The sequence below is a fragment of the Hordeum vulgare genome, chromosome 7H (assembly GCF_904849725.1).
Source record: "Hordeum vulgare subsp. vulgare chromosome 7H, MorexV3_pseudomolecules_assembly, whole genome shotgun sequence".
In the NCBI taxonomy this organism is placed as follows: Eukaryota; Viridiplantae; Streptophyta; class Magnoliopsida; order Poales; family Poaceae; genus Hordeum; species Hordeum vulgare.
The window spans coordinates 250,206,228-250,232,787 of record NC_058524.1 but is presented as its reverse complement, the minus strand read 5'-3'; the positions used below and the strand labels follow the sequence as shown (position 1 = coordinate 250,232,787).

Here is a 26,560-nt window from a genome sequence, read left to right as displayed (position 1 = left end):
TGCTTGATAACTGGATCACGTCATTAGGAGAATCACATGATGGACTAGACCCAAACTAATAGACGTAGCATGTTGATCGTGTCATTTTGTTGCTACTGTTTTCTGCGTGTCAAGCATTTATTCCTATGACCATGAGATCATATAACTCACTGACACCGGAGGAATGCTTTGTGTGTATCAAACGTCGCAACGTAACTGGGTGACTATAAAGATGCTCTACAGGTATCTCCGAAGGTGTTAGTTGAGTTAGTATGGATCAAGACTGGGATTTGTCACTCCGTGTGACGGAGAGGTATCTCGGGGCCCACTCGGTAATACAACATCACACACAAGCCTTGCAAGCAATGTGACTTAGTGAAATTTGCGGGATCTTGTATTACAGAACGAGTAAAGAGACTTGCCGGTGAATGAGATTGAAATAGGTATGCGGATACTGACGATCGAATCTCGGGCAAGTAACATACCGAAGGACAAAGGGAATGACATACGGGATTATATGAATCCTTAGCACTGAGGTTCAAACGATAAGATCTTTGTAGAATATGTAGGATCCAATATGGGCATCCAGGTCCCGCTATTGGATATAGACCGAGGAGTCTCTCGGGTCATGTCTACATAGTTCTCGAACCCGCAGGGTCTGCACACTTAAGGTTCGACGTTGTTTTATGCGTATTTGAGTTATATGGTTGGTTACCGAATGTTGTTCGGAGTCCCGGATGAGATCACGGACGTCACGAGGGTTTCCGGAATGGTCCGGAAACGAAGATTGATATATAGGATGACCTCATTTGTTTACCGGAAGGTTTTTGGAGTTACCGGGAATGTACCGGGAATGACGAATGGGTTCCGGGAGTTCACCGGGGGGGGCAACCCACCCCGGGGAAGCCCATAGGCCTTGAGGGTGGCACACCAGCCCTTAGTGGGCTGGTGGGACAGCCCAAAAGGGCCCTATGCGCCTAGGAAAGAAAATCAAAGAGAAAAAAAGAGAGGAGGTGGGAAGGGAAGGAAGGACTCCCACCCACCAAACCAAGTCCAACTCGGTTTGGGGGGGGAGCCTTCCCCCTTGGACTCGGCCGATCCCCTTGGGGCTCCTTGAGCCCCAAGGCAAGGTCCCCTCCCTCCCACCTATATATACCGAGGTTTTAGGGCTTATTTGAGACGACTTTTCCACGGCAGCCCGACCATATACCTCCACGGTTTTTCCTCTAGATCGCGTTTCTGCGGAGCTCGGGCGGAGCCTTGCTGAGACAAGGTCATCACCAACCTCCGGAGCGCCGTCACGCTGCCGGAGAACTCTTCTACCTCTCCGTCTCTCTTGCTGGATCAAGAAGGCCGAGATCATCGTCGAGCTGTACGTGTGCTGAACGCGGAGGTGCCGTCCGTTCGGTACTAGATCATGGGACTGATCGCGGGATTGTTCGCGGGGCGGATCGAGGGACGTGAGGACGTTCCACTACATCAACCGAGTTCACTAACTCTTCTGCTGTACGGTCTACAAGGGTACGTAGATCACTCATCCCCTCTCGTAGATGGACATCACCATGATAGGTCTTCGTGCGCGTAGGAAATTTTTTGTTTCCCATGCGACGTTCCCCAACAGTGGTATCAGAGCTAGGTTCATGCGTAGATGTCTTCTCGAGTAGAACAGAAAAGTTTTTGTGGGCGGTGATGTGCGTTTGGCTGCCCTCCTTAGTCTTTTCTTGATTCCGCGGTATTGTTGGATTAAAGCGGCTTGGACCGACATTACTCGTACGCTTACGAGAGACTGGTTTCATCACTACGAGTAACCCCGTTGCTCAAAGATGACTGGCAAGTGTCGGTTTCTCCAACTTTAGTGGAATCGGATTTGACTGAGGAGGTCCTTGGATGAGGTTAAATAGAAACTCATATATCTCCGTTGTGGTGTTTGCGTAAGTAAGATGCGATCCTACTAGATACCCATGGTCACCACGTAAAACATGCAACAACAAAATTAGAGGACATCTAACTTGTTTTTGCAGGGTATGCTTGTGATGTGATATGGCCAACGATGTGATGTGATATATTGGATGTATGAGATGATCACGTTGTAATAGAAAATATCGACTTGCATGTCGATGGTACGGCAACCGTCAGGAGCCATAGGTTTGTCTTTATACTAACGTTTGTGCTTGCAGATGCGTTTACTATTTTGCTAGGATGTAGCTTTAGTAGTAATAGCATGAGTAGCACGACAACCCCGATGGCAACACTATGATGGAGATCATGGTGTGGCACCGGTGACAAGAAGATCGTGCCGGTGCTTTGGTGATGGAGATCAAGAAGCACGTGATGATGGCCATATCATGTCACTTATGAATTGCATGTGATGTTAATCCTTTTATGCACCTTATTTTGCTTAGAACGACGGTAGCATTATGAGGTGATCTCTCACTAAAATTTCAAGACGAAATTGTGTTCTCCCCGACTGTGCATCGTTGCTACAGTTCGTCGTTTTGAGACACCACGTGATGATCGGGTGTGATAGACTCAACGTTCACATACAACGGGTGCAAAACAGTTGCGCACGCGGAACACTCGGGTTAAGCTTGACGAGCCTAGCATGTGCAGACATGGCCTCGGAACACATGAGACCGAAAGGTCGATCATGAATCATATAGATGATATGATTAGCATAGGGATGCTTACCACTGAAACTATACTCAACTCACGTGATGATCGGACTTGAGCTAGTGTAAGTGGATCATGAACCACTCAAATGACTAGAGAGATGTACTTTTTGAGTGGGAGTTTAGCAAATAATTTTATTAAGTTCAACTCTAATTATCTTGAACATAGTCTAAGTCCACTTTGAATATATTTGTGTTGTAGATCATGGCTCACGCGACAGTCACCCTGAATTTTAATAAGTTCCTAGAGAAAGCTAAGTTGAAATATGATGGAAGCAACTTTGTAGACTGGGCTCATAATCTTAAGCTAATCTTACAAGCTGGGAAGAAGGATTATGTCCTTAATGCTGCGCTAGGAGATGAACCACCCGCTACGGCTGATCAGGATGTTAAGAACGCTTGGTTAGCACGTAAGGAGGACTACTGAGTAGTTCAATGTGCAGTCTTGTATGGCTTAGAGCCGGGACTTCAACGTCGCTTTGAGCGTCATGGAGCATTTGAGATGTTCCAGGAGTTGAAGTTTATCTTTCAGAAGAACGCCCGGATCGAGAGGTATGAGACCTCCGATAAATTCTATGCTTGCAAGATGGAGGAGAACTCGTCTGTCAGTGAACATGTGCTCAAAATGTCTGGGTACTCAAACCGTCTAGCTGAGCTGGGGATTGAACTCCCGCAAGAGGCTATCACTGACAGAATCCTTCAATCACTGCCGCCAAGCTATAAAGGCTTTGTGTTGAACTACAACATGCAAGGGATGAACAAGTCACCCGGCGAGTTGTTTGCGATGCTGAAAGTCACAGAGTCTAAACTCCGTAAAGAACATCAAATGTTGATGGTGAATAAGACCACTAGTTTCAAGAGAAACGACAAAGGCAAGAAGGGTAATTGAAAGAAGAGCGGCAAGCCTGTTGCCAATCCGACGAAGAAACCCAAAGCTGGACCTAAGCCTGAAACAGAGTGCTACTATTGCAAGGGTATGGGTCACTGGAAGCGCAACTGCCCCAAGTATCTGGCTGATAAGAAGGCGGCCAAAGAAAAATCAGGTATATTTGATATACATGTTATTGATGTGTACTTAACCGGCTCTCGTAGTAGTGCCTGGGTATTCGATACCGGTTCTGTTGCTCATATTTGCAACTCGAAACAGGAACTGCGGAATAGACGAAGGCTGGCGAAAGATGAAGTGACAATGCACATAGGAAATGGTTCCAAGGTTGATGCAATCGCCGTCGGCACAGTTTCACTTCAGTTACCATCGGGATTAGTGATGAACTTAAATCATTGTTATTTAGTGCCTGCGTTGAGCATGAACATTATATCTGGATCTTGTTTAATGCGAGACGGTTACTCTTTTAAGTCAGAGAATAATGGTTGTTCTATTTCTATGAGTAACATCTTTTATGGTCATGCACCTAATGTGAGAGGATTGTTCATATTGAATCTTGATAGCGATACACATATACATAACATTGAGACCAAAAGAGTTAGAGTTAACAATGATAGTGCCATATTTTTGTGGCACTACCGTTTAGGTCATATTGGTGTAAAGCGCATGAAGAAACTCCATGCTGATGGACTTTTGGAGTCACTTGACTTTGATTCACTTGACACGTGCGAACCATGCCTCTTGGGCAAGATGACTAAGACTCCATTCTCCGGAACTATGGAGCGTGCAAGTGACTTGTTGGAAATCATACATACCGATGTGTGTGGTCCGATGAGCGTAGAGGCGCGCGGCGGATATCGTTATTTTCTCACCTTCACTGACGATTTGAGTAGATATGGTTATGTCTACTTGATGAAGCACAAGTCTGAAACATTTGAAAAGTTCAAGCAATTTCAGAGTGAAGTGGAAAATCATCGTAACAAGAAGATCAAGTTCCTACGGTCTGATCGTGGGGGTGAATATCTGAGTTTCGAGTTTGGTGCTCACTTAAGACAATGTGGAATTGTTTCACAGTTGACACCGCCTGGAACACCACAGCGTAATGGTGTGTCCGAACGTCGTAATCGTACTTTATTAGAGATGGTGCGATCTATGATGTCTCTTACCGATTTGCCGTTATCATTTTGGGGTTATGCATTAGAAACAACTGCATTCACTTTAAATAGGGCACCATCAAAATCCGTTGAGACGACACCATACGAACTGTGGTATGGCAAAAGGCCAAAGTTGTCATTTCTTAAAGTTTGGGGATGTGATGCTTATGTCAAAAAGCTTCAGCCTGAAAAGCTGGAACCCAAAGCGGAAAAGTGCGTCTTCATAGGTTACCCAAAAGAGACAGTTGGGTACACCTTCTATCTCAAATCCGAGGGCAAAGTGTTTGTTGCTAAAAACAGAGCTTTTCTCGAGAAGGAGTTTCTCTCGAGATAATTGAGTGGGAGGAAGATAGAACTTGACGAGGTTGTCGAACCTCTCATCCCTCTGGATGGTGGCGCAGGGTAAGGGGAAACCTCTGTCATTGCGACGCCGGTTGAGGAGGAAGTTAATGATGATGATCATGAAACTCCGGTTCAAGTTTCTGTCGAACCACGCAGGTCGACGAGACCACGTGCTGCTCCAGAGTGGTACGGTAATCCCGTCTTATCAATCATGTTGTTAGACAACAATGAACCTGCAAATTATGAAGAAGCAATGGTGGGCCCAGATTCCAACAAATGGCTAGAAGCCATGAAATCCGAGATAGGATCCATGTATGAGAACAAAGTGTGGACTTTGGAGGTACTGCCTGAGGGCCGCAAGGCTATTCAGAACAAATGGATCTTTAAGAGAAAGACGAACGCTGACGGCAATGTGACCGTTTGTAAAGCTCGACTTGTGGCAAAGGGTTTTTCACAAGTTCAAGGAGTTGACTACGATGAGACATTCTCACCCGTAGCGATGCTTAAGTCCGTCAGAATCATGTTAGCAATAGCTGCATTTTTCGATTATGAAATCTGGCAGATGGATGTCAAAACGGCGTTCCTTAACGGTTTCCTTAAGGAAGAGTTGTATATGATACAACCCGAAGGTTTTGTCGATCCTAAGAATGCTGACAAGGTGTGCAAGCTCCAGCGATCCATTTATGGACTGGTGCAAGCATCTCGGAGTTGGAACAAACGCTTTGATGAGGTGATCAAAGCATTTGGGTTTATACAAGTGGTTGGAGAATCTTGTATTTACAAGAAAGTGAGTGGGAGCTCTGTGGCGTTTCTAATATTATATGTGGATGACATATTACTGATTGGAAACAACATGGAGTTTTTAGAGAGCATAAAGGATTACTTGAATAAGAGTTTCTCTATGAAGGACCTAGGAGAAGCTGCTTACATTCTAGGCATTAAGATCTATAGGGATAGATCAAAACGCCGGATAGGACTTTCACAAAGCACATACCTTGATAAAGTTTTGAAGAGGTTCAAAATGGAACAGTCCAAGAAAGGGTTCTTGCCAGTTTTACAAGGTACGAGATTGAGTAAGACTCAGTGCCCAGCAACTGATGAAGATAGAGAGCATATGCGCTCCGTCCCCTATGCTTCAGCCATAGGTTCTATCATGTATGCAATGCTGTGCACTAGACCGGATGTTAGCCTGGCCATAAGTATGGCAGGTAGGTTCCAGAGTAATCCAGGAGTGGATCACTGGACAGCGGTCAAGAATATCCTAAAGTACCTGAAAAGGACTAAGGAGATGTTTCTCGTGTATGGAGGTGACAAAGAGCTCGCCGTAAAAGGTTACGTCGATGCAAGCTTTGACACAGATCTGGACGACTCTAAGTCGCAAACCGGATACGTATTTATTCTTAATGGGGGTGCGGTAAGCTGGTGCAGTTCCAAGCAAAGCGTCGTAGAAGATTCTACATGTGAAGCGGAGTACATGGCTGCCTCGGAGGCGGCTAAGGAGGGTGTCTGGATGAAGCAGTTCATGACGGATATTGGAGTGGTGCGAAGCGCACTGAATCCAATAACCTTGTTCTGTGACAACACGGGTGCCATTGCCTTAGCAAAGGAACCACAGTTTCACAAGAAGATCAGACACATCAAACGACGCTTCAACCTCATCCGCGACTACGTCGAAGGAGAGGACGTAAATATATGCAAAGTGCACACGGATCTGAATGTAGCAGACCCGCTGACTAAACCTCTTCCACGGCTAAAGCATGATCAACACCAGAACTGTATGGGTGTTAGATTTATTACAATGTAATTCGCATGATGATGTGAGGGCTAGATTATTGACTCTAGTGCAAGTGGGAGACTGTTGGAATTATGCCCTAGAGGCAATAATAAATATAGTTATTATTATAATTCCTGTATCAAGATAATCGTTTATTATCCATGCTATAATTGTATTGAATGAAGACTCATTTACATGTGTGGATACATAGACAAAACACCGTCCCTAGCAAGCCTCTAGTTGGCTAGCCAGTTGATCAAAGATAGTCAGTGTCTTCTGATTATGAACAAGGTGTTGTTGCTTGATAACTGGATCACGTCATTAGGAGAATCACATGATGGACTAGACCCAAACTAATAGACGTAGCATGTTGATCGTGTCATTTTGTTGCTACTGTTTTCTGCGTGTCAAGCATTTATTCCTATGACCATGAGATCATATAACTCACTTACACCGGAGGAATGCTTTGTGTGTATCAAACGTCGCAACGTAACTGGGTGACTATAAAGATGCTCTACAGGTATCTCCGAAGGTGTTAGTTGAGTTAGTATGGATCAAGACTGGGATTTGTCACTCCGTGTGACGGAGAGGTATCTCGGGGCCCACTCGGTAATACAACATCACACACAAGCCTTGCAGGCAATGTGACTTAGTGAAAGTTGCGGGATCTTGTATTACGGAACGAGTAAAGAGACTTGCCGGTGAACGAGATTGAAATAGGTATGCGGATACTGACGATCGAATCTCGGGCAAGTAACATACCGAAGGACAAAGGGAATGACATATGGGATTATATGTATCCTTGGCACTGAGGTTCAAACGATAAGATCTTCGTAGAATATGTAGGATCCAATATGGGCATCCAGGTCCCGCTATTGGATATTGACCGAGGAGTCTCTCGGGTCATGTCTACATAGTTCTCGAACCCGCAGGGTCTGCACACTTAAGGTTCGACGTTGTTTTATGCGTATTTGAGTTATATGGTTGGTTACCGAATGTTGTTCGGAGTCCCGAATGAGATCACGGACGTCACGAGGGTTTCTAGAATGGTCCGGAAACGAAGATTGATATATAGGATGACCTCATTTGATTACCGGAAGGTTTTCGGAGTTACCGGGAATGTACCGGGAATGACGAATGGGTTCCGGGAGTTCACCGGGGGGGCAACCCACCCCGGGGAAGCCCATAGGCCTTGAGGGTGGCACACCAGCCCTTAGTGGGCTGGTGGGACAGCCCAAAAGGGCCCTATGTGCCTAGGAAAGAAAATCAAAGAGAAAAAAAAGAGGAGGTGGGAAGGGAAGGAAGGACTCCCACCCACCAAACCAAGTCCAACTCGGTTTGGGGGGGGGGGAGCCTTCCCCCTTGGACTCGGGCGACCCCCTTGGGGCTCCTTGAGCCCCAAGGCAAGGTCCCCTCCCTCCCACCTATATATACGGAGGTTTTAGGGCTGATTTTAGACGACTTTTCCACGGCAGCCCGAGCACATACCTCCACGGTTTTTCCTCTAGATCGCGTTTCTGCGGAGCTCGGGCGGAGCCCTGCTGAGACAAGGTCATCACCAACCTCCGGAGCGCCGTCACGCTGCCGGAGAACTCTTCTACCTCTCTGTCTCTCTTGCTGGATCAAGAAGGCCGAGATCATCGTCGAGCTGTACGTGTGCTGAACGCGGAGGTGCCGTCCGTTCGGTACTAGATCGTGGGACTGATCGTGGGATTGTTCGCGGGGCGGATCGAGGGACGTGAGGACGTTCTACTACATCAACCGCGTTCACTAATGCTTCTGCTGTACGGTCTACAAGGGTACGTAGATCACTCATCCCCTCTCGTAGATGGACATCACCATGATAGGTCTTCGTGCGCGTAGGAACTTTTTTGTTTCCCATGCGATGTTCCCCAACAGTATCGCCCAGCGAAGAGTCGACAGGGGTCGAGCCCACCGTGATGGTTTCGATATGGACCGTCCGAGTGGAAGCAGGGCCATCGTGTCCGGTCCCGAGTGTTCTAGTCGAGCCATCCGCTCGGCTGACATCCCGCCCAACTTCCGATTGGCAGCGGGAATCAGTAAGTTTACAGGAGAGTCCAAGCCGGAAACATGGCTGGATGACTACCGAGTGGCAGTCCAGATCGGAGGAGGGGACGACCATGTCGCTATGAAGCACCTCCCTCTGATGCCCGACGGCTCGGCGCGAGCGTGGCTAAACCAGTTGGCCCCCTCGAGCATTTACAGTTGGGCAGATTTGGCCCGAGTATTCATCAGGACCTTCGAGGGGACGTGCAAACGCCCTGCAGGCCTTGTGGAGCTCCAGCGCTGTGTCGAGAAGCCGAATGAGCCCCTGTGCGACTTCATCCAGCGTTGGACAACTCTCTACCACACGGTGGAGAACGTCACCGAGCATCAGGCAGTCTGCGCCTTCAAGGCAGGCGTACTGTACAGAGAGTTGTACTTAAAGTTCGGTCGAACGGGCGACATCTCCATGAGCAAGATGATGGAGATAGCGGCTCGCTATGCAAACGGCGAAGAGGAGGACCGCATCCGGAGCGGCATGCACAAGACAGTCGGCGATGCTAACGAAGGTAAGACTCGGAAGCAGAAACAGAAAGCTCCGCCCACACCGCAAGCAGAGGCTGCAGCCGTGACCAATGCTAAGTTCAAGGGAAAAGGGAAGGCGCAGTTTACCCCCAAGAAGAAGCCGTTCAACAATCCCATCCTGGACCAGCCTTGTCCGGTGCACACGAAGATGGACGAAGAAGGCAACTCCATATATGTGAAGCATACCACTCGACAGTGTCGCCTCCTGATCCAGGGATTCAGCGAAGGGCAACCGAGTGAGAAGGACCACGAACAGGATGAGGAGGATAAGGAGGATCCGTTCCCCCAAGTCCATGCCACCCTGATGATCTTTGCTGACGTCGAGAGCAAGAGCCGATTGAAGCTGGTGAACCGAGAGGTGAACATGGCCACCCCTTCCAACTCCAAGTTCCTCAAATGGTCCCACACTGCGATCACCTTCGACCAGTCGGATTATCCGGCACATGTACCCACCCCGGGAAGACAGGCCCTGGTCGTCGACCCGGTGGTAGAAGGAGTCCGACTGCGCAAAGTCCTCATGGATGGCGGCAGCGGCTTGAACATCATGTACGCCGACACCCTCAAGGGGATGGGCATCCCGATGTCCAGACTCAGCGAGAGCAGCATGCAGTTCCACGGAGTCGTCCCTGGACGGAAGGCCAAATCACTCGGCCAGATCGCGTTGGACGTCGTTTTCGGCTCCGACAAGAACTTCCGCAAGGAAAGGCTGACGTTCGAAGTGGTTGACTTCCAGAGCGCTTATCACGCGATTCTGGGTCGCCCAGCGTATGCGCATTTCATGGCCCGTCCATGTTAGGTGTACCTGAAGCTGAAGATGCCGGGCCCGAAAGGCGTGATCACCATCACAGGCAATCGGCAGCGGGCTGAGGAGTGTTTGCAGCAGGGATCAAGGATCGCCGACCAGCAGATGGCCGTCCTCGAGTTGGACGAGTACAAAAAAACAGTCGACCCCGCCGACCTGATGCGCTCGAAGAAGCCAGCTTCAGAGTCTGCATTTCAGTCGGCAGGAGAGACGAAGAAGGTCAACATCCACCCGACGGACGCCACTGCTGCCCCGACGAACATCTCCACCACCCTCGATCCTAAATAGGAAGCCGAGCTCACCCAATTCCTCCATGAGAACTGGGACATCTTCGCATGGAAACCCTCCGACATGCCAGGTGTACCCAGGGAGTTGGCTGAGCACCGACTGCACGTGGATTCCACGGCTCGGCCTGTCCGAGAACGTCTGCGCTGGTCCACCGTGCACAAGAGGAAGGCAATCGGGGAAGAGGTCGCCAAGCTGTTGGCAGCCAACTTCATTCGCGAGGTTCACCACTCCGAGTGGCTCGCCAATGTTGTCATGGTGCCCAAGAAGGATAAGTCGCTCCGAATGTGCATCGACTTCAAGCACCTCAATAAGGTCTGCCCGAAAGACCATTTTCCGCTCCCCCGCATAGATCAAATTGTCGATTCGACTGCGGGTTGCGAGGGTCTGTCATTTCTCGATGCCTACTCGGGTTATCATCAGATCCGTCTGTATGGTCCCGATGAGTTAAAGACAGCCTTCATCACCCCATTCGGGTGCTTCTGCTACATCACTATGCCTTTCGGTCTGAAGAATGCAGGGGCTACCTTTATGTGCATGATCCAAAAATGTCTCCTCGACTAGATCGGTCGTAATGTGGAGGCATATATGGATGATATCGTAGTCAAGTCACGCAAAGGTCCCGACCTGCTGACTGACTTGGCAGAAACATTTGCCAACCTTCGTAGGTACGATATCAAGCTCAACCCAGCCAAATGTTCATTCGGTGTTCCCAGCGGAAAGTTACTCGGTTTCTTCGTTTCCGAACGAGGGATCGACGTCAACCCTGAAAAGATCGGGACCATCGTCCGAATGGAAAGGCCGGTCAGAATACACGATGTTCAACGGCTCATAGGTTGCCTAGCGGCTTTGAGCAGGTTCATCAGTCGACTCGGAGAAAAAGCACTTCCTCTGTACCGACTCATGAAGAAATCAGATACCTTCGAGTGGATAGACGAAGCCCAAGTCGCATTCGACGACCTCAAAGTCCTGCTTTCCACCCAGCCGGTTCTTACTGCTCCGCTCAGTAAAGAGCCCCTTCTTCTATATATCGCGGCTACAAATCAAGTCGTCAGTACTGTTCTTACAGTCGAGCGAGAAGAAGAAGGCAAATCATACAAAGTTCAGCGACCAGTGTACTACGTCTCCGAAGTCCTGACTCCTTCCAAGTAGAGGTATCCCCATTATCAAAAACTTATCTATGGGATCTATATGACTGCGAAGAAGGTGGCTCATTATTTCCAAGACCACTCGGTATCTGTCGTTTCTGATGCTCTGTTGTCGGAAATTCTCCACAATCGAGACGCTTCAGGCCGAGTGGCGAAGTGGGCAATGGAGATGTTGTACTATGACATCAAGTTCGTGGCCAAGAAAGCTATTAAGTCTCAAGCCCTGGCTGACTTTATAGCAGAATGGGTAGAACAACAGCAACCGACCCACATCTACTCGGCTCATTGCACAATGTTCTTCGATGGGTCTAAGATGTTGAATGGCTCCGGCGCTGGTGTTGTGATCATATCACCAAAGGGCGACAAGCTCAAATACGTGTTGCAGATACACTTTGATTCCTCCAACAACGAGGCAGAGTATGAGGCTCTCCTCTATGGATTGCGCATGGCCATCTCACTCGGCGTCCGTCGCTTGATGGTCTACGGCGATTCGGATTTGGTGGTCAATCAAGTGATGAAAGAGTGGGACGTCAAGAACCCCACCATGACCGCATACTGCAATGCAGTGAGGAAGCTGGAGAAGAAGTTTGAAGGTCTCGAGCTCCACCATGTTCCAAGACTGAAGAACCAAGCAGCTGACGAGTTAGCTAAACTCGGATCCACTCGGAGACGAGTCCCGAGTGACGTCTGCCTCGAGCACCTCCACCTCCCCTCAGTCAAAGAAGGTCCTTTCACAGAGGAGTCGGTACAACCCAAGAGCGCAACAGATCCGACTGAAGTCGATGTACCTGCGGTGGTTGATCTGGTCATGGAGATTCTGGGTGTCATTCCCGATTGGACTGTGCCGATCATGGCATATATCTTGAGGCAAGAACTTCTAGAAGACGAAGTCCAAGCCAGGCAGATAGTCCGCAGATCGAAGTCATTCACTGTCATTGAAGGCCAATTGTACAAGGAAAGTATCTCGGGTGTTCTTCAACGATGCATCTCCCCAGAGGAGGGGCAGCTGATTCTGGAGGATATTCACTCGGGAACCTGCGGTCATCACGCTTCTTCGAGAGCAATCGTAGCCAAGGCGTTCAGGGCTGGCTTCTTTTGGCTACACACTAATGAGATGGCTAAGGATATGGTTGATCGATGTGAGGGCTGCCAGTTCTACTACAAAAAGTCCCACAAGCCAACGTCTGCGTTGAAGACGATCCCTCTTGTGTGGCCGTTTGCAGTGTGGGGATTAGATACGGTCGGCCCGTTCAAGACAGGCCAAGGTGGATACACACATCTGTTGGTGGTAGTCGACAAGTTCACGAAATGGATCGAAGCGAAGCCCATCAAGAAGCTCGACGCTTCGACATCCGTCAAGTTTGTCAGGGACATCATCTTCAGATTCGGTGTACCTCACAGCATAATTACGGACAACGGGACAAACTTTGACTCGGACAGATTCAAAGGGTTCTGTACAAGCCAGGGCATCCGAGTGGATTTTGCTTCCGTAGCACATCCTCAGTCCAATGGACAAGCAGAGCGGGCAAACGGGCTTATTTTGCAAGGATTGAAGCCCCGACTCCCGCGAGAGATAGGACATGCTGCTGGCGCTTCGGTTACCGAGCTACCTTCAGTGCTTTGGGGACTTCGAACAACCCCGAACAGATCTACAGGGCGATCACCGTTCTTCCTCGTTTATGGAGCAGAAGCGGTCCTTCCGAGTGACTTGCTTCACAATGCACCACGAGTCGAACTCTTCTCCGAAGCCGAAGCTGAACAAGCAAGGCAAGACGGAGTGGATCTTCTGGAAGAGGAGCGCGAGATGGCGTTAACTCGCTCGACCATTTAGCAACAAAATCTGCGGCGTTTTCATGCACGCCACGTCAGAAGTCGGACATTCCAAGCAGGCGACCTGGTGCTCCGAGTGGATCAACACAGACCCCACAAGTTAGCTCCAGCCTGGGAAGGACCCTTCATCATCTCCAAGGTGCTGAACAACGGAGCATACAGACTCTACAACATTCAGAGGGAGACAGACGAGCCACGCGCATGGAACGGAGACCTCCTGAAGCGCTTCTACACGTGACCGTCGACTGAAGCGATGTAACGAACAAGTATTGGCGAAATAATATAAAGCAGATTGAGTTTTTTGCAGGTTCAAAGTTCTTCCGCGGACACAGACTCCGGTCTCAAAAAAAAACTTAGCTGCGATCCAGAATCGCCTAAGTATTAACTTTCTCCGAGTTTGCACTACACGTCACACTCGGGGGCTTAGCTGCGATTCAGCATCGCCTAAGTATTAACTTTCTCCGAGTGTGCACTACACGTCACACTCGGGGGCTTAGCTGCGATTCAGCATCGCCTAAGTATTAACTTTCTCCGAGTGTGCGCTACACGTCACACTCAGGGGGCTTAGCTGCGATCCAGCATCGGCTAAGTATTAACTTTCTCCGAGTGTGTACTTAACGTCACACTCGGGGGCTTAGCTGCGATTCAGCATCGCCTAAGTATTAAACTTCTCCGAGTGTGGACTACACGTCACACTCGGGGGCTTAGCTGCGATCCAGCATCGCCTAAGTACTAAACTTCTCCGAGTGTGCACTACACGTCACACTCGGGGGCTTAGCTGCGATTCAGCATCGCCTAAGTACTAAACTTCTCCGAGTGTGCGATACACGCCACACTCGGGGGCTTAGCTGCGATCCAACATCGCCTAAGTACTAAACTTCTCCGAGTGTGCACTACACGTCACACTCGGGGGCTTAGCTGCGATTCAACATCGCCTAAGTACTAAACTTCTCCGAGTGTGCACTACACGTCACACTCGGGGGGCTTAGCAGCGATCCAACATCGACTGTTTGCCTTTGGCTTCACCAAGAAATGCCAAACAAAAACTCGAATCAACATTGCAACAGAAGAGCAAAAATTGGATTCCAAAATCCTCGCAAAGATAGCTAACTCGGTGCGGATCAAGTTTACCCGCACCGATTTAAAAGTGTGACGGCCAACAGAAGTGGCCAAAGTACCTTACAGATAAACACTCGGCATACCGAGGATAAATTTTCTTATGCGTCAGCTGGGCCGGCACAAGGACTGGAGGGCTCCATGAAAGTGTCCAAGTCAATTCTGTCGGCGATGCGGGTAGCACTCTCAAGGAACGTTCCATGAAGTCTTCGAACCGAAGCTTCTTCGTGTTGGCGACCTTCAGCATCATCAGTTTTTCCTCACACACCTCCTTGCAATGGACTCAGACCAGGGACAGAGCAACATCTGCACCGCAACGAGCTGCAGATTTCCTCCACGACTGCACTCTGTTGGGAATCTCCGCCAGTCGGGTCATCAGGTTCTCCATCTCTTGCCGCGACTCATCTTCTGGACAAAGCTCCTTGTCGATTCGGCCGACGACTTCTCTCAGTCGACCGATGGAAGGACCAACTTTGCCCACGCGGATGTGCGCACGGAGCAGATCCCGATTGGCGTCGTCGCCGAGTGGAACGTTCTCAAGAATCGAACGCTCCACATCAGCCGCTTCAGCTTCGGCGTCAAAGCAAAAATCTACGACAATAGGACAAACGGACTATAAGCGCCGAGTGCTACGCGCATAGCACAACCACTCGGAAATATAAGGACTTACCAGCCAGACGTGTCATCATCTGCCGAGCCCAGTCACTCACATATTTCTCTTGTGCTCTGCATCGTTTATTCAACACGTCCATCTGACTCATCAGCGCAGTCCTCTGCTTCCCCATCCTTTCCACTTTCTCAGTCAACACCATGTTCACTTCACGCGCCTGCTCCAATGACTTCTCCCGTTCCGCCAGAGCTTCCTTCATGCCGACCATTGCAAGCATGGCCGCATCAAGTTCACCAGCGAACTGATTCCTCTCCGCCTTGAGAGTCTCATAGCCTGATCCCATTGCACAAGTTTTCTGCCAACAACAAACAAGGGACAATCAGAAAGTTCAACAGTTAACAGTCTAAGTTCTTCAGACCCCTGCCGACGCAAGCACTCGACAGCGGTCTCGGGGACTACACCCAGTGGGTTCACTAAGCGTGACCCCACTGGCATGCACCTCAAGCAGGCCTGCCCTATTGAGATGCATGTTATCAACTACGCCTCCGAGGCCAATAATACCCGACCTGAGTACAACTTACTCTCGGGGACTGTTACCGTAAGTGCAATCCGACTACAACAACTACTCGCACTCGGTACTCCTATCTACAGACACAACCAAACTAAAAGCAACATGTATAAAGACAACTGTCGGTGCAAGCACTCGACAGAAGTCTCGGGGACTACACCCACTGGGTTCACTCAGAGTGAACCCATTGCAAATAACAGCTACTATTCAAGAACACCCAGTGGGTTACAGGGGAAAAGTAAATACTTACTAGACCACTTACTCGGATATCATCGCGCAGCTCCAAGCTCCGGTGGTACAAGGCCGCAATGGAGTCATAGGCCTTCTTGGCTTCTCCAGTCATCAGCTCCGCTTGCACCATAGCCCCCTTGGCCGCTCCCACCTACTCCTCCGGAAGACGCTGGATGCTGAATTCAGCATGCGACGAACCTGGAATCGTCGGAGGTTCCTGAGGCATCCCAAGGCCCGCCCCAGTCGGCTCCTCCTCCACCAGCACTGGTTCAGTCGGCGGTGCCTCTGTCGGCGACGCGTCGGCGGTGAGAGCGGCAGCGGGAGGAGCAGCCTCAAGAACAGGCTCCACGGCTGGGTCGGCTCTCCCCTAGTCGCCCTCATCCAGGCAGATCGCCCCTGACAGGCCGAACGACATGAGGTCTCAGAAAAAGAAAGAAGCGATGGTATAAAACACTCGACATTCGTACAATGCACCTGGCTGAGACGAGACGACGTTGTTCGTGTCCATGGGGTCGTCTTCCTGACGCGCCGGGGAGGTGGCAGAAGTAGCGACCCTGTCGAGTGAGATCCAGTCGGCCAGTAAACAGAAGTTCACTCGGATATCAGAAAAAACTGAAAGCTGAATACACTTACGTGGAGGTGACGGGGACAGCGACCCTCATTCGCGGCAGAGCTTTCCGAGGTTTAGGCCCGCTTGGCTTGGGCGCCTTAGAAGAATGGCCCGCAGGCTCAACGGCGGCATCCCTGGTCCTCTTAGCGCTTCGAACACTCGGGACCACTCGAGCAGTAGGCGGAGCACTCGAAGACGCGGGAGGAGCTGAGGGGACAGCGGGCTCGTGTCGGCAATTGGTCCGATGCTCCAGTTGTGGAGGTGGCGAGTCCTGCTCCTCAGCTTCTTCCTCCTCCTCGTTGGACTCTTCCTCCGACTCCCCACTGTCGGAGACATATTCAGCACTCTCCACGTTGCCCTCCTGGCTGCCCTCCTCCTCGGCCGAATTCCCGTTCGAGACGGGAGAAAACCAGTTGGTCCACTCCTGCATAAAATTTAGTCGGCGACATCAAACATCACACAGAGATTCAAGCAAACAACAAGATTAAGACAGTTAGGAGCACTCGACAAGAGTCTCTCACCTGATTCGGCAGGGGATTATCCGCGCAGAAGGGCTTCACTCGCCGTGATCCTTTGGGATTCTCACAGGGGCCTGTGATCTGGAGCACCCACGAGGTCACCCTCTCCTCAGTCACGCCCACAACATTGGTCCAAGTGGAATCCTCGGGCCCCGTATAATGCCACATGGCATGGTCGCGAGCCTGCAGAGGCTGGATCCGCCGACCAAGGAAGAATTCCAGCAGGTCTATTCCGGTGACCCCCTTCCTGACGACGTCCACCAGTGCCTCAACCAATGGCTGGACGTCGTTCTTCTCCGCCTTCGAGAGCGCGAGTTGCTTAGGCGGGGCGGGCCGATCTAGACTAAAAGGAGGCAGGCCAGTCGACGCATTCGGACAGGCGATATCCTGGCAGTAGAACCACGTCGACTGCCAGTTCCTAACCGACTCACTTAACTGGAGAGCAGGATAGCTACTCCGACTCTTCTTCTGGAATCCTAAACCCCCACAGAGCTGGGAGGAGGTGCGTCTTATCATCCGACTGGCTAAGTCGTTTGATGGTTTGGGATCGGGCGGAGAAGATGTGTTTGAACAAACCCCAATGGGGAGGGCAGCCGATAAAACACTCACATAAGACTATGAAGGCAGAAAGGTGCGCGATGGCATTCAGAGGGAAATGGTGAAGTTGGGCACCGAAGTGATTCATGATGCCCTTGAAGAAAGGGTGCGGGGGCAAAGAAAAACCTCGGTGGACATGACTGAGGAGCAGGACGCGCTCCCCCTCCCGGGGCGCTGGCTCAACCTCGTCCTCCGCCGGCAGTCTCCAGGACTTGTGCACGAGCACTCCGTGCTCTACCAGCTGCAGCAGATCTCCCTCCGTCACCGTGGAGGGGAGGAAGTCTCCTTGGATCCACCCCGCCGGCAGCGGCCGCTGCCGCCGCTGAGCAGGCGCCGCCGCCTTGCCCTTCTTCTTCCTCGCCTCCGTCTTGCTGGTCTGACCCTTGGTCATGGAGGCGACGGCGAACTCTCGAGGGGAAGGAGAAGGAGGGAGTGTTGGAGCGCTGGAGGTGGCGAGGAAGACGGAGCAGGCGAGAGCGAAAGATTCGGCGAGCGTAACGAAGAAGCCTCGCCGCCCAGATTTAAATAGGGTTCCGACTGGGTCACTAGCGGGTGGCCCCGAAACCTTATCCGCCCGACCGGCCGCGGCGATATCAGTGGAGGACTTGAAGGCGCGAGAATCGAGGCGTCAGGCGCTACTCGAGTGCGCTGACGTCGTCCCCGCTGAGCGCGCGGAACCCGAAATTTGAGATCCCAGAAAATCCGCCGCTGTGAGTTGACCGGTCGCGTCAAAAGATGCCGCGGAAACACTCGGCTCCCGACAGTCGGTTTCGCACGCACTTCCACTCGGATCATTGGTCAGAAAAGGTAAAATGGATAGGGGCAAGCAACGCCCAAGCCGAATCTAATCCAGTCGGATCCGAACTTCAAGCACCGCTTCGTCGTTTCAACCCCAATCCATTCGGGGACTAATGATGGGGTCATAGTCCTAGGGTAGGGTCATAGGCCTGCCGTACAGGTCCTACCCAAGGACTACCCCACACAAAGGACAAGACCCTAAGTCTACCCCGACTGAATTAAGGAATCCCCATTATCCAGTCGGGGACAGTTCCTATATCATCCAGACGGATACTAGCATTCAAAGAATACCAAGCTAACCGACTGGATACACTCGGTACATCGTAACCTCCCTGGAGGGAAACGGTCGTACGTTTCCGAGTGCATTTATTAGCATTTAGAGCATACGTTACCTGTAACGTATGCATTCAATCCCCACTACTCCGCCCTTATACCGGAACCGTTGTGGAGGACAGCGTACTCTATATAAGCCGCCCTCCCCCACTGGTAGAAGGGTTAGCAAATCATTGTATTCCATATTACACTCGGTAACAAGCTCCGAGAGCACTGAGACGTAGGGTTGTTACCTCCACCGCAGAGGGGCCTGAAGTCATACAACCTCGCCGTAGCTAGGACTCTGCCCATCTCATTCGTACCCTACACATCTACTGTCAGGCTTATACCCACGACACTTATTTTTGACGTTTGTGATATGTTTTAGCTTGCGTCTCATTGTTGACGTTTCTAGGGGCGGCGTCGTTGGGTGTCAAGTGCGGTGGGAAAAGTCACAGGGGTCGTGGCGGTGCTCGTGTTGTCGGGGTAGAGAGGGAGCGGTGAAATTCTTGTGTTAAACTCGTCTCCGTTGTCGAGGCAAATGTGGCAATGGACATGGGAGGGGCAAGCATAAGGAACAAATAAATAGTTGCATGTCGGATGCGATCATACCAGCACTAAAGCACCGGATCCCATCAGAACTCCGAAGTTAAGCGTGCTTGGGCGAGAGTAGTACTAGGATGGGTGACCTCCTAGGAAGTCCTCGTGTTGCATTCCCCTTTTTAAATATTTTTGCGCCACGTGAAAAGGATGACGCTGGAGCGTGATCTATATGACCTCGTTTTCTTATTTTTGACGTTTACTAGTTTTCTTATTTTTGACGTTTGTGATATGTTTTAGCTTGCGTCTCATTGTTGACGTGTCTAGGGGCGGCGTCGTTGGGTGTCAAGCTCGGTGGGAAAAGTCACACAGGTCGTGGCGGTGCTCGTGTTGTCAGGGTAGAGAGGGAGCCGTTAAATTCTTGAGTTAAACTCGTCTCCGTTGTCGAGGCAAATGTGGCAATGGACACGGGAGGGGCAAGCATAAGAAACAAATAGATAGTGGCATGTCAGATGCGATCATACCAGCACTAAAGCACCGGATCCCATCAAAACTCCGAAGTTAAGCATGCTTGGGCGAGAGTAGTACTAGGATGGGTGACCTCCTCGGAAGTCCTCGTGTTGCATTCCCTTTTTTAAATATTTTTGCACCACGTGACAAGGATGACGCGGGAGCGTGATCTATATGACCTCGTTTTCTTATTTTTGACGTTTACTAGTTTCCTTATTTTTGACGTTTGTGTTATGTTTTAGCTTGCGTCTCATTGTTGACGTGTCTAGGGGCGGCGTCGTTGGGGGTCAAGCGCGGTGGGAAAAGTCACAGAGGTCGTGGCGGTGCTCGTGTTGTCGGGGTAGAGAGGGAGCGGTGAAATTCTTGTGTTGAACTCGTCTCCGTTGTCGAGGCAAATGTGGCAATGGACACGAGAGGGGCAAGCATAAGGAACAAATGGATAGTTGCATGTCGGGTGCGATCATACCAGCACTAAAGAACCAGATACCATCAAAACTCCGAAGTTAAGCGTGCTTGGGCGAGAGTAGTACTAGGATGGGTGGCCTCCTGGGAAGTCATCGTGTTGTATTCCCTTTTTTCCTTTTTAAATATTTTTGCGCCACGTGAGAAGGATGACGCGGGAGCGTGATCTATATGACCTCGTTTTCTTATTTTTGACGTTTACTAGTTTTCTTATTTTTGACGTTTGTGATATGTTTTAGCTTGCGTCTCATTGTTGACTTGTCTAGGGGCGGCGTCGTTGGGTTTCAAGCGCGGTGGGAAAAGTCACAGAGGTCGTGGCGGTGCTCGTGTTGTCGGGGTAGAGAGGGAGCGGTGAAATTTTTGTGTTAAACTTGTCTCCGTTGTCAAGGCAAATGTGGCAATGGACACGGGAGGGGCAAGCATGAGGAACAAATAGATAGTTGCATATCGGATGCGATCATACCAGCACTAAAGCACCGGGTCCCATCAACACTCCGAAGTTAAGCGTGCTTGGGCGAGAGTAGTACTAGGATGGGTGACCTCCTGGGAAGTCCTCGTGTTGCATTCCACTTTTGAAATATTTTTGCGACACGTGACAAGGATGACGCGGAAGCATGATCTATATGACCTCGTTTTCTTATTTTTGACGTTTACTAGTTTTCTTATTTTTGACGTTTGTGATATGTTTTAGTTTGCGTCTCATTGTTGACGTGTCTAGGGGCGGCGTCGTTGGTTGTCAAGCGCGGTGGGAAAATTCACAGAGGTCATGGCGGTGCTCGTGTTGTCGGGGTAGAGAGGGAGCGGTGAAATTCTTGTGTTGAACTCGTCTCCGTTGTCGAGGCAAATGTGGCAATGGACACGGGAGGGGCAAGCATAAGGAACAAATAGATAGTTGCATGTCGGATGCGATCATACCAGCACTAAAGCACCGGATCCCATCAGAACTCCGAAGTTAAGCGTGCTTGGGTGAGAGTAGTACTAGGATGGGTGACCTCCTCGGAAGTCCTCGTTTTGCATTCCCCTTTTTAATTATTTTTGTGCGACGTGACAAGGATGACGCGGGAGTGTGATCTATATGACCTCGTTTTCTTATTTTTGACGTTTACTAGTTTTCTTATTTTTGACGTTTGTGTTATGTTTTAGCTTGCGTCTCATTGTTGATGTGTCTAGGGGCGGCGTCGTTGGGTGTCAAGCGCGGTGGGAAAAGTCACAAAGGTCGTGGCGGTGCTCGTGTTGTCGGGGTAGAGAGGAAGCGGTGAAATTCTTGAGTTAAACTCGTCTCCGTTGTCGAGGCAAATGTGGCAATGGACACGGGAGGGGCAAGCATAAGGAACAAATAGATAGTTGCATGTCGGATGCGATCATACGAGCACTAAAGCACCGGATCCCATTAGAACTCCGAAGTTAAGCGAGCTTGGGTGAGAGTAGTACTAGGATGGGTGACCTCTTGGGAAGTCGTCATGTTGCATTCCCCTTTTTAATTATTATTGTGCCACGTGACAAGGATGACGCGGGAGCGTGATCTATATCATCTTGTTTTCTTATTTTGGACGTTTACTAGTTTTCTTATTTTTGACGTTTGTGATATGTTTCAGCTTGGGTCTCATTGTTGACGTGTCAAGGGGCGGCGTCGTTGGGTGTCAAGCGCGATGGGAAATGTCACAGAGGTCGTGGCGGTGCTCGTATTGTCGGGGTAGAGAGGGAGCGGTGAAATTCTTGTGTTAAACTCGTCTCCATTGTAGAGGCAAATGTGGCAATGGACACGGGAGGGGCAAGCATAAGGAACAAATAGATAGTTGCATGTGGGATGCGATCATACCAGCACTAAAGCAACGGATCCCATCAAAACTCCGAAGTTAAGCCTGCTTGGGAGAGAGTAGTACTAGGATGGCTGACCTCCTGGGAAGTCCTCGTGTTGCATTCCCCTTTTTAAATACTTTTGCGCCACATGACAAGGATGACGCGGGAACGTGATCTATATGATCTCGTTTTCTTATTTTTGACGTTTACTAGTTTTCTTATTTTTTACGTTTGTGATATGTTTTAGCTTGCGTCTCATTGTTGACGTGTCTAGGGGCGGCGTCGTTGGGTGTCAAGCGCGATGGGAAAAGTCACAGAGGTCGTGGCGGTGCTCGTGTTGTCGGGGTAGAGAGGGAGCGGTGAAATTCTTGTGTTAAACTCGTCTCCGTTGTCGAGGCAAATGTGGCAATGGACACGGGAGGGGCAAGCATAAGGAACAAATAGATAGTTGCATGTGGGATGCGATCATACGAGCACTAAAGCACCGGATCCCATCAGAACTCCGAAGTTAAGCGTGCTTGGGTGAGAGTAGTACTAGGATGGGTGACCTCCTTGGAAGTTCTCGTGTTGCATTCCCCTTTTTAAATATTTTTGCGCCACGTGACAAGGATGACGCGGGAGCGTGATCTATATGACCTCGTTTTCTTATTTTTGACATTTACTAGTTTTCTTATTTTGGACGTTTGTGATATGTTTTTGCTTGTGTCTCATTGTTGACGTGTCTAGGGGCGGCGTCGTTGGGTGACAAGCGCGGTGGGAAAAGTCACAGAGGTCGTGGCGGTGCTCGTGTTGTCGGGGTAGAGAGGGAGCGGTGAAATTCTTGTGTTAAACTCGTCTCCGTTGTCGAGGCAAATGTGGCAATGGACACGGGAGGGGCAAGCATAAGGAACAAATAGATAGTTGCATGTCGGATGCGATCATACCAGCACTAAAGCACCAGATACCGTCAAAACTCCAAAGTTAAGCGTGCTTGGGCGAGAGTAGTACTTGTTGGGGAACGTTGCATGGGAAACAAAAATTTTCCTACGCGCACGAAGACCTATCATGGTGATGTCCATCTACGAGAGGGGATTTCCGATCTATGTACCCTTGTAGATCGCACAACAAAAGCGTTAGTGAACGCGGTTGATGTAGTGGAACGTCCTGACGTCCCTCGATCCGCCCTTCGAACCGTCCGAGGAACTGTCCCGCGATCCGTCCCACCATCTAGTGTCGAACGGACGGCACCTCCACTTTCAGAACACGTACATGATGATGTCGGCCTTCTTGATCCAGCAAGAGAGATGGATAGGTAGATGAGTTCTCCGACAGCATGACGGTGCTCTGGAGGTTGGTGGTGATCTAATCTCAGCAGGGCTTCGCCCAAGCTCCGCAGAAACGTGATCTAGAGGTAAAACTGTGGAGGTATGTGGTTGGGCTGCCTTGAAAAAGTTGTCTCGAATCAGCCCTAATAGCTCCATATATATAGGAGGAAGGAGGGGAGGCTTGCCTTGAGGCTCAAGGAGCCCCAAGGGCTGCGCACCAAGGGGAGGAGGAGTCCTCCTCCAATCCTAGTCCAACTAGGATTGGAAGGTGGAGTCCTTCTCTTCCTTTCCACCTCTTTTTTCTTTTCTTTTCTCTTTGATTTTCTATCTATGGCGCATAGTGTTTGGGGAACGCCGCATGGGAAACAAAAAATTTCCTACGCGCACGAAGACCTATCATGGTGATGTCCATCTACGAGAGGGGATGAGTGATCTACGTACCCTTGTAGACCGTACAGCAGAAGCGTTAGTGAACGCGGTTGATGTAGTGGAACGTCCTCACGTCCCTCGATCCGCCCCGCGAACAATCCCGCGATCAGTCCCACGATCTAGTACCGAACGGACGGCACCTCCGCGTTCAGCACACCTACAGCTCGACGATGATCTCGGCCTTCTTGATCCAGCAAGAGAGACGGAGAGGTAGAAGAGTTCTCCGGCAGCGTGACGGCACTCCGTAGGTTGGTGATGACCTTGTCTCAGCAGGGCTCCGCCCGAGCTCCGCAGAAACGCGATCTAGAGGAAAAACCGTGGAGGTATGTGGTCGGGCTGCCGTGGAAAAGTCATCTCAAATCAGCTCTAAAACCTTCGTATATATAGGTGGGAGAGGGGGGGCCTTGCCTTGGGGCTCAAGGAGCCCCAAGGGGGTCGGCCAAGCCAAGGGGGAAGGTCTCCCCCCCAAACCGAGTAGGACTTGGTTTGGTGGGTGGGAGTCCTTCCTTCCCTTCCCACCTCCTCCTTTTTTTTCTTTCTCTTTGATTTTTCTTCCAATGTGCATAGGGCCCTTTTGGGCTGTCCCGCCAGCCCACTAAGGGCTGGTACGCCACCCTCAAGGCCTATGGGCTTCCCCGGGGTGGGTTGCCCCCCCCGGTGAACTCCCGGAACCCATTCGTCATTCTCGGTACATTCCCGGTAACTCCGAAAACCTTCCGGTAATCAAATGAGGTCATCCTATATATCAATCTTCGTTTCCGAACCATTCCGGAAACCCTCGTGACGTCCGTGATCTCATCCGGGACTCCGAACAACATTCGGTAACCAACCATATAACTCAAATACGCATAAAACAACGTCGAACCTTAAGTGTGCAGACCCTGCGGGTTCGAGAACTATGTAGAGATGACCCGAGAGACTTCTCGGTCAATATCCAATAGCGGGACCTGGATGCCCATATTGGATCCTACATATTCTACGAAGATCTTATCGTTTGAACCTCAGTGTCAAGGATTCATATAATCCCGTATGTCATTCCCTTTGTCCTTCGGTATGTTACTTGCCCGAGATTCGATCGTCAGTATCCGCATACCTATTTTAATCTCGTTTACCGGCAAGTCTCTTTACTCGTTCCGTAATACAAGATCCCACAACTTACACTAAGTCACATTGCTTGCAAGGCTTGTGTGTGATGTTGTATTACCGAGTGGGCCCCGAGATACCTCTCCGTCACACGGAGTGACAAATCCCAGTCTTGATCCATACTAACTCAACTAACACCTCCGGAGATACCTGTAGAGCATCTTTATAGTCACCCAGTTACGTTGCGGCGTTTGATACACACAAAGTATTCCTCCGGTGTCAGTGAGTTATATGATCTCATGGTCATAGGAACAAATACTTGACACGCAGAAAACAGTAGCAACAAAACGACACGATCAACATGCTACGTCTATTAGTTTGGGTCTTGTCCATCACGTGATTCTCCTAATGACGTGATCCAGTTATCAAGCAACAACACCTTGTTAATAATCAGAAGACATTGACTATCTTTGATCAACTGGCTAGCCAACTAGAGGCTTGCTAGGGACAGTGTTTTGTCTATGTATCCACACATGTAAATGAGTCTTCATTCAATACAATTATAGCATGGATAATAAATGATTATCTTGATACATGAATTATAATAATAACTATATTTATTATTGCCTCTAGGGCATAATTCCAACATATAGGGCCTTCTTGGGCTGTCCCACCACCCCACCAAGGGCTGGTGCGCCACCCCCCAGGCCTATGGGCTTCCCCGGGGTGGGCTGCCCCCCCGGTGAACATCCGGAACCCATTCGTCATTCCCGGTAACCCCGAAAACCTTCCGGTAATCAAATGAGGTCATCCTATATATCAATCTTCGTTTCCGGACCATTCCGGAAACCCTCGTGACGTCCGTGATCTCATCCGGGACTCCGAACAACATTCGGTAACCAACCATATAACTCAAATACGCATAAAACAACGTCGAACCCTAAGTGTGCAGACCCTGCGGGTTCGAGAACTATGTAGACATGACCCGAGTGACTCCTTGGTCAATATCCAACAGCGGGACCTGGATGCCCATATTGGATCCTACATATTCTACGAAGATCTTATCGTTTTAACCTCAGTGCCAAGGATTCATATAATCCCGTATGTCATTCCCTTTGTCCTTCGGTATGTTACTTCCCCGAGATTCGATCGTCACTATCCGCATACCTATTTCAATCTCGTTTACCGGCAAGTCTCTTTATTCGTTCTGCAATACAAGATCCCGCAACTTACACTAAGTTACATTACTTGCAAGGCTTGTGTGTGATGTTGTATTACCAAGTGGGCCCCAAGATACCTCTCCGTCACACGGAGTGACAAATCCCTGTCTCGATCCATAGTAACTCAACGAACACCTTCGGAGATACCTGTAGAGCATGTTTATAGTCACCTAGTTATGTTGCGACGTTTGATACACAGAAAGCATTCCTACGGTGTTAGTGAGTTATATGATCTCATGGTCATAGGAATAAATACTTGACACGCAGAAAACAGTAGCAACAAAATGACACGACGAACATGCTATGTCTATTAGTTTGGGTCTAGTCCATCACGTGATTCTCCTAATGACGTGATCCAGTTATCAAGCAACAACACCTTGTACATAGTCAGAAG

At 49.9% G+C, this 26,560-nt stretch overlaps 8 non-coding genes across 8 annotated transcripts; all 8 read left to right on the top strand.

Annotated features, from left to right (window-relative positions):
• The first annotated feature begins 19,416 nt into the window (after nucleotides 1-19,416).
• Nucleotides 19,417-19,535, top strand: LOC123414730. Its single transcript, XR_006614654.1, has one exon. It is a non-coding gene; the product is annotated as a 5S ribosomal RNA (ribosomal RNA).
• A 333-nt stretch (nucleotides 19,536-19,868) lies between these two features.
• Nucleotides 19,869-19,987, top strand: LOC123414927. Its single transcript, XR_006614838.1, has one exon. It is a non-coding gene; the product is annotated as a 5S ribosomal RNA (ribosomal RNA).
• A 333-nt stretch (nucleotides 19,988-20,320) lies between these two features.
• LOC123414169 lies at nucleotides 20,321-20,439 on the top strand. Its single transcript, XR_006614241.1, has one exon. It is a non-coding gene; the product is annotated as a 5S ribosomal RNA (ribosomal RNA).
• Nucleotides 20,440-20,779: 340 nt separating this feature from the next.
• LOC123414740 lies at nucleotides 20,780-20,898 on the top strand. Its single transcript, XR_006614663.1, has one exon. It is a non-coding gene; the product is annotated as a 5S ribosomal RNA (ribosomal RNA).
• Nucleotides 20,899-21,231: 333 nt separating this feature from the next.
• Nucleotides 21,232-21,350, top strand: LOC123414536. Its single transcript, XR_006614472.1, has one exon. It is a non-coding gene; the product is annotated as a 5S ribosomal RNA (ribosomal RNA).
• Nucleotides 21,351-21,683: 333 nt separating this feature from the next.
• LOC123413750 lies at nucleotides 21,684-21,802 on the top strand. Its single transcript, XR_006613865.1, has one exon. It is a non-coding gene; the product is annotated as a 5S ribosomal RNA (ribosomal RNA).
• Nucleotides 21,803-22,135: 333 nt separating this feature from the next.
• Nucleotides 22,136-22,254, top strand: LOC123414061. Its single transcript, XR_006614148.1, has one exon. It is a non-coding gene; the product is annotated as a 5S ribosomal RNA (ribosomal RNA).
• Nucleotides 22,255-22,587: 333 nt separating this feature from the next.
• LOC123414672 lies at nucleotides 22,588-22,706 on the top strand. The gene has a single exon (XR_006614600.1). It is a non-coding gene; the product is annotated as a 5S ribosomal RNA (ribosomal RNA).
• The last annotated feature ends 3,854 nt before the right edge of the window (nucleotides 22,707-26,560 follow it).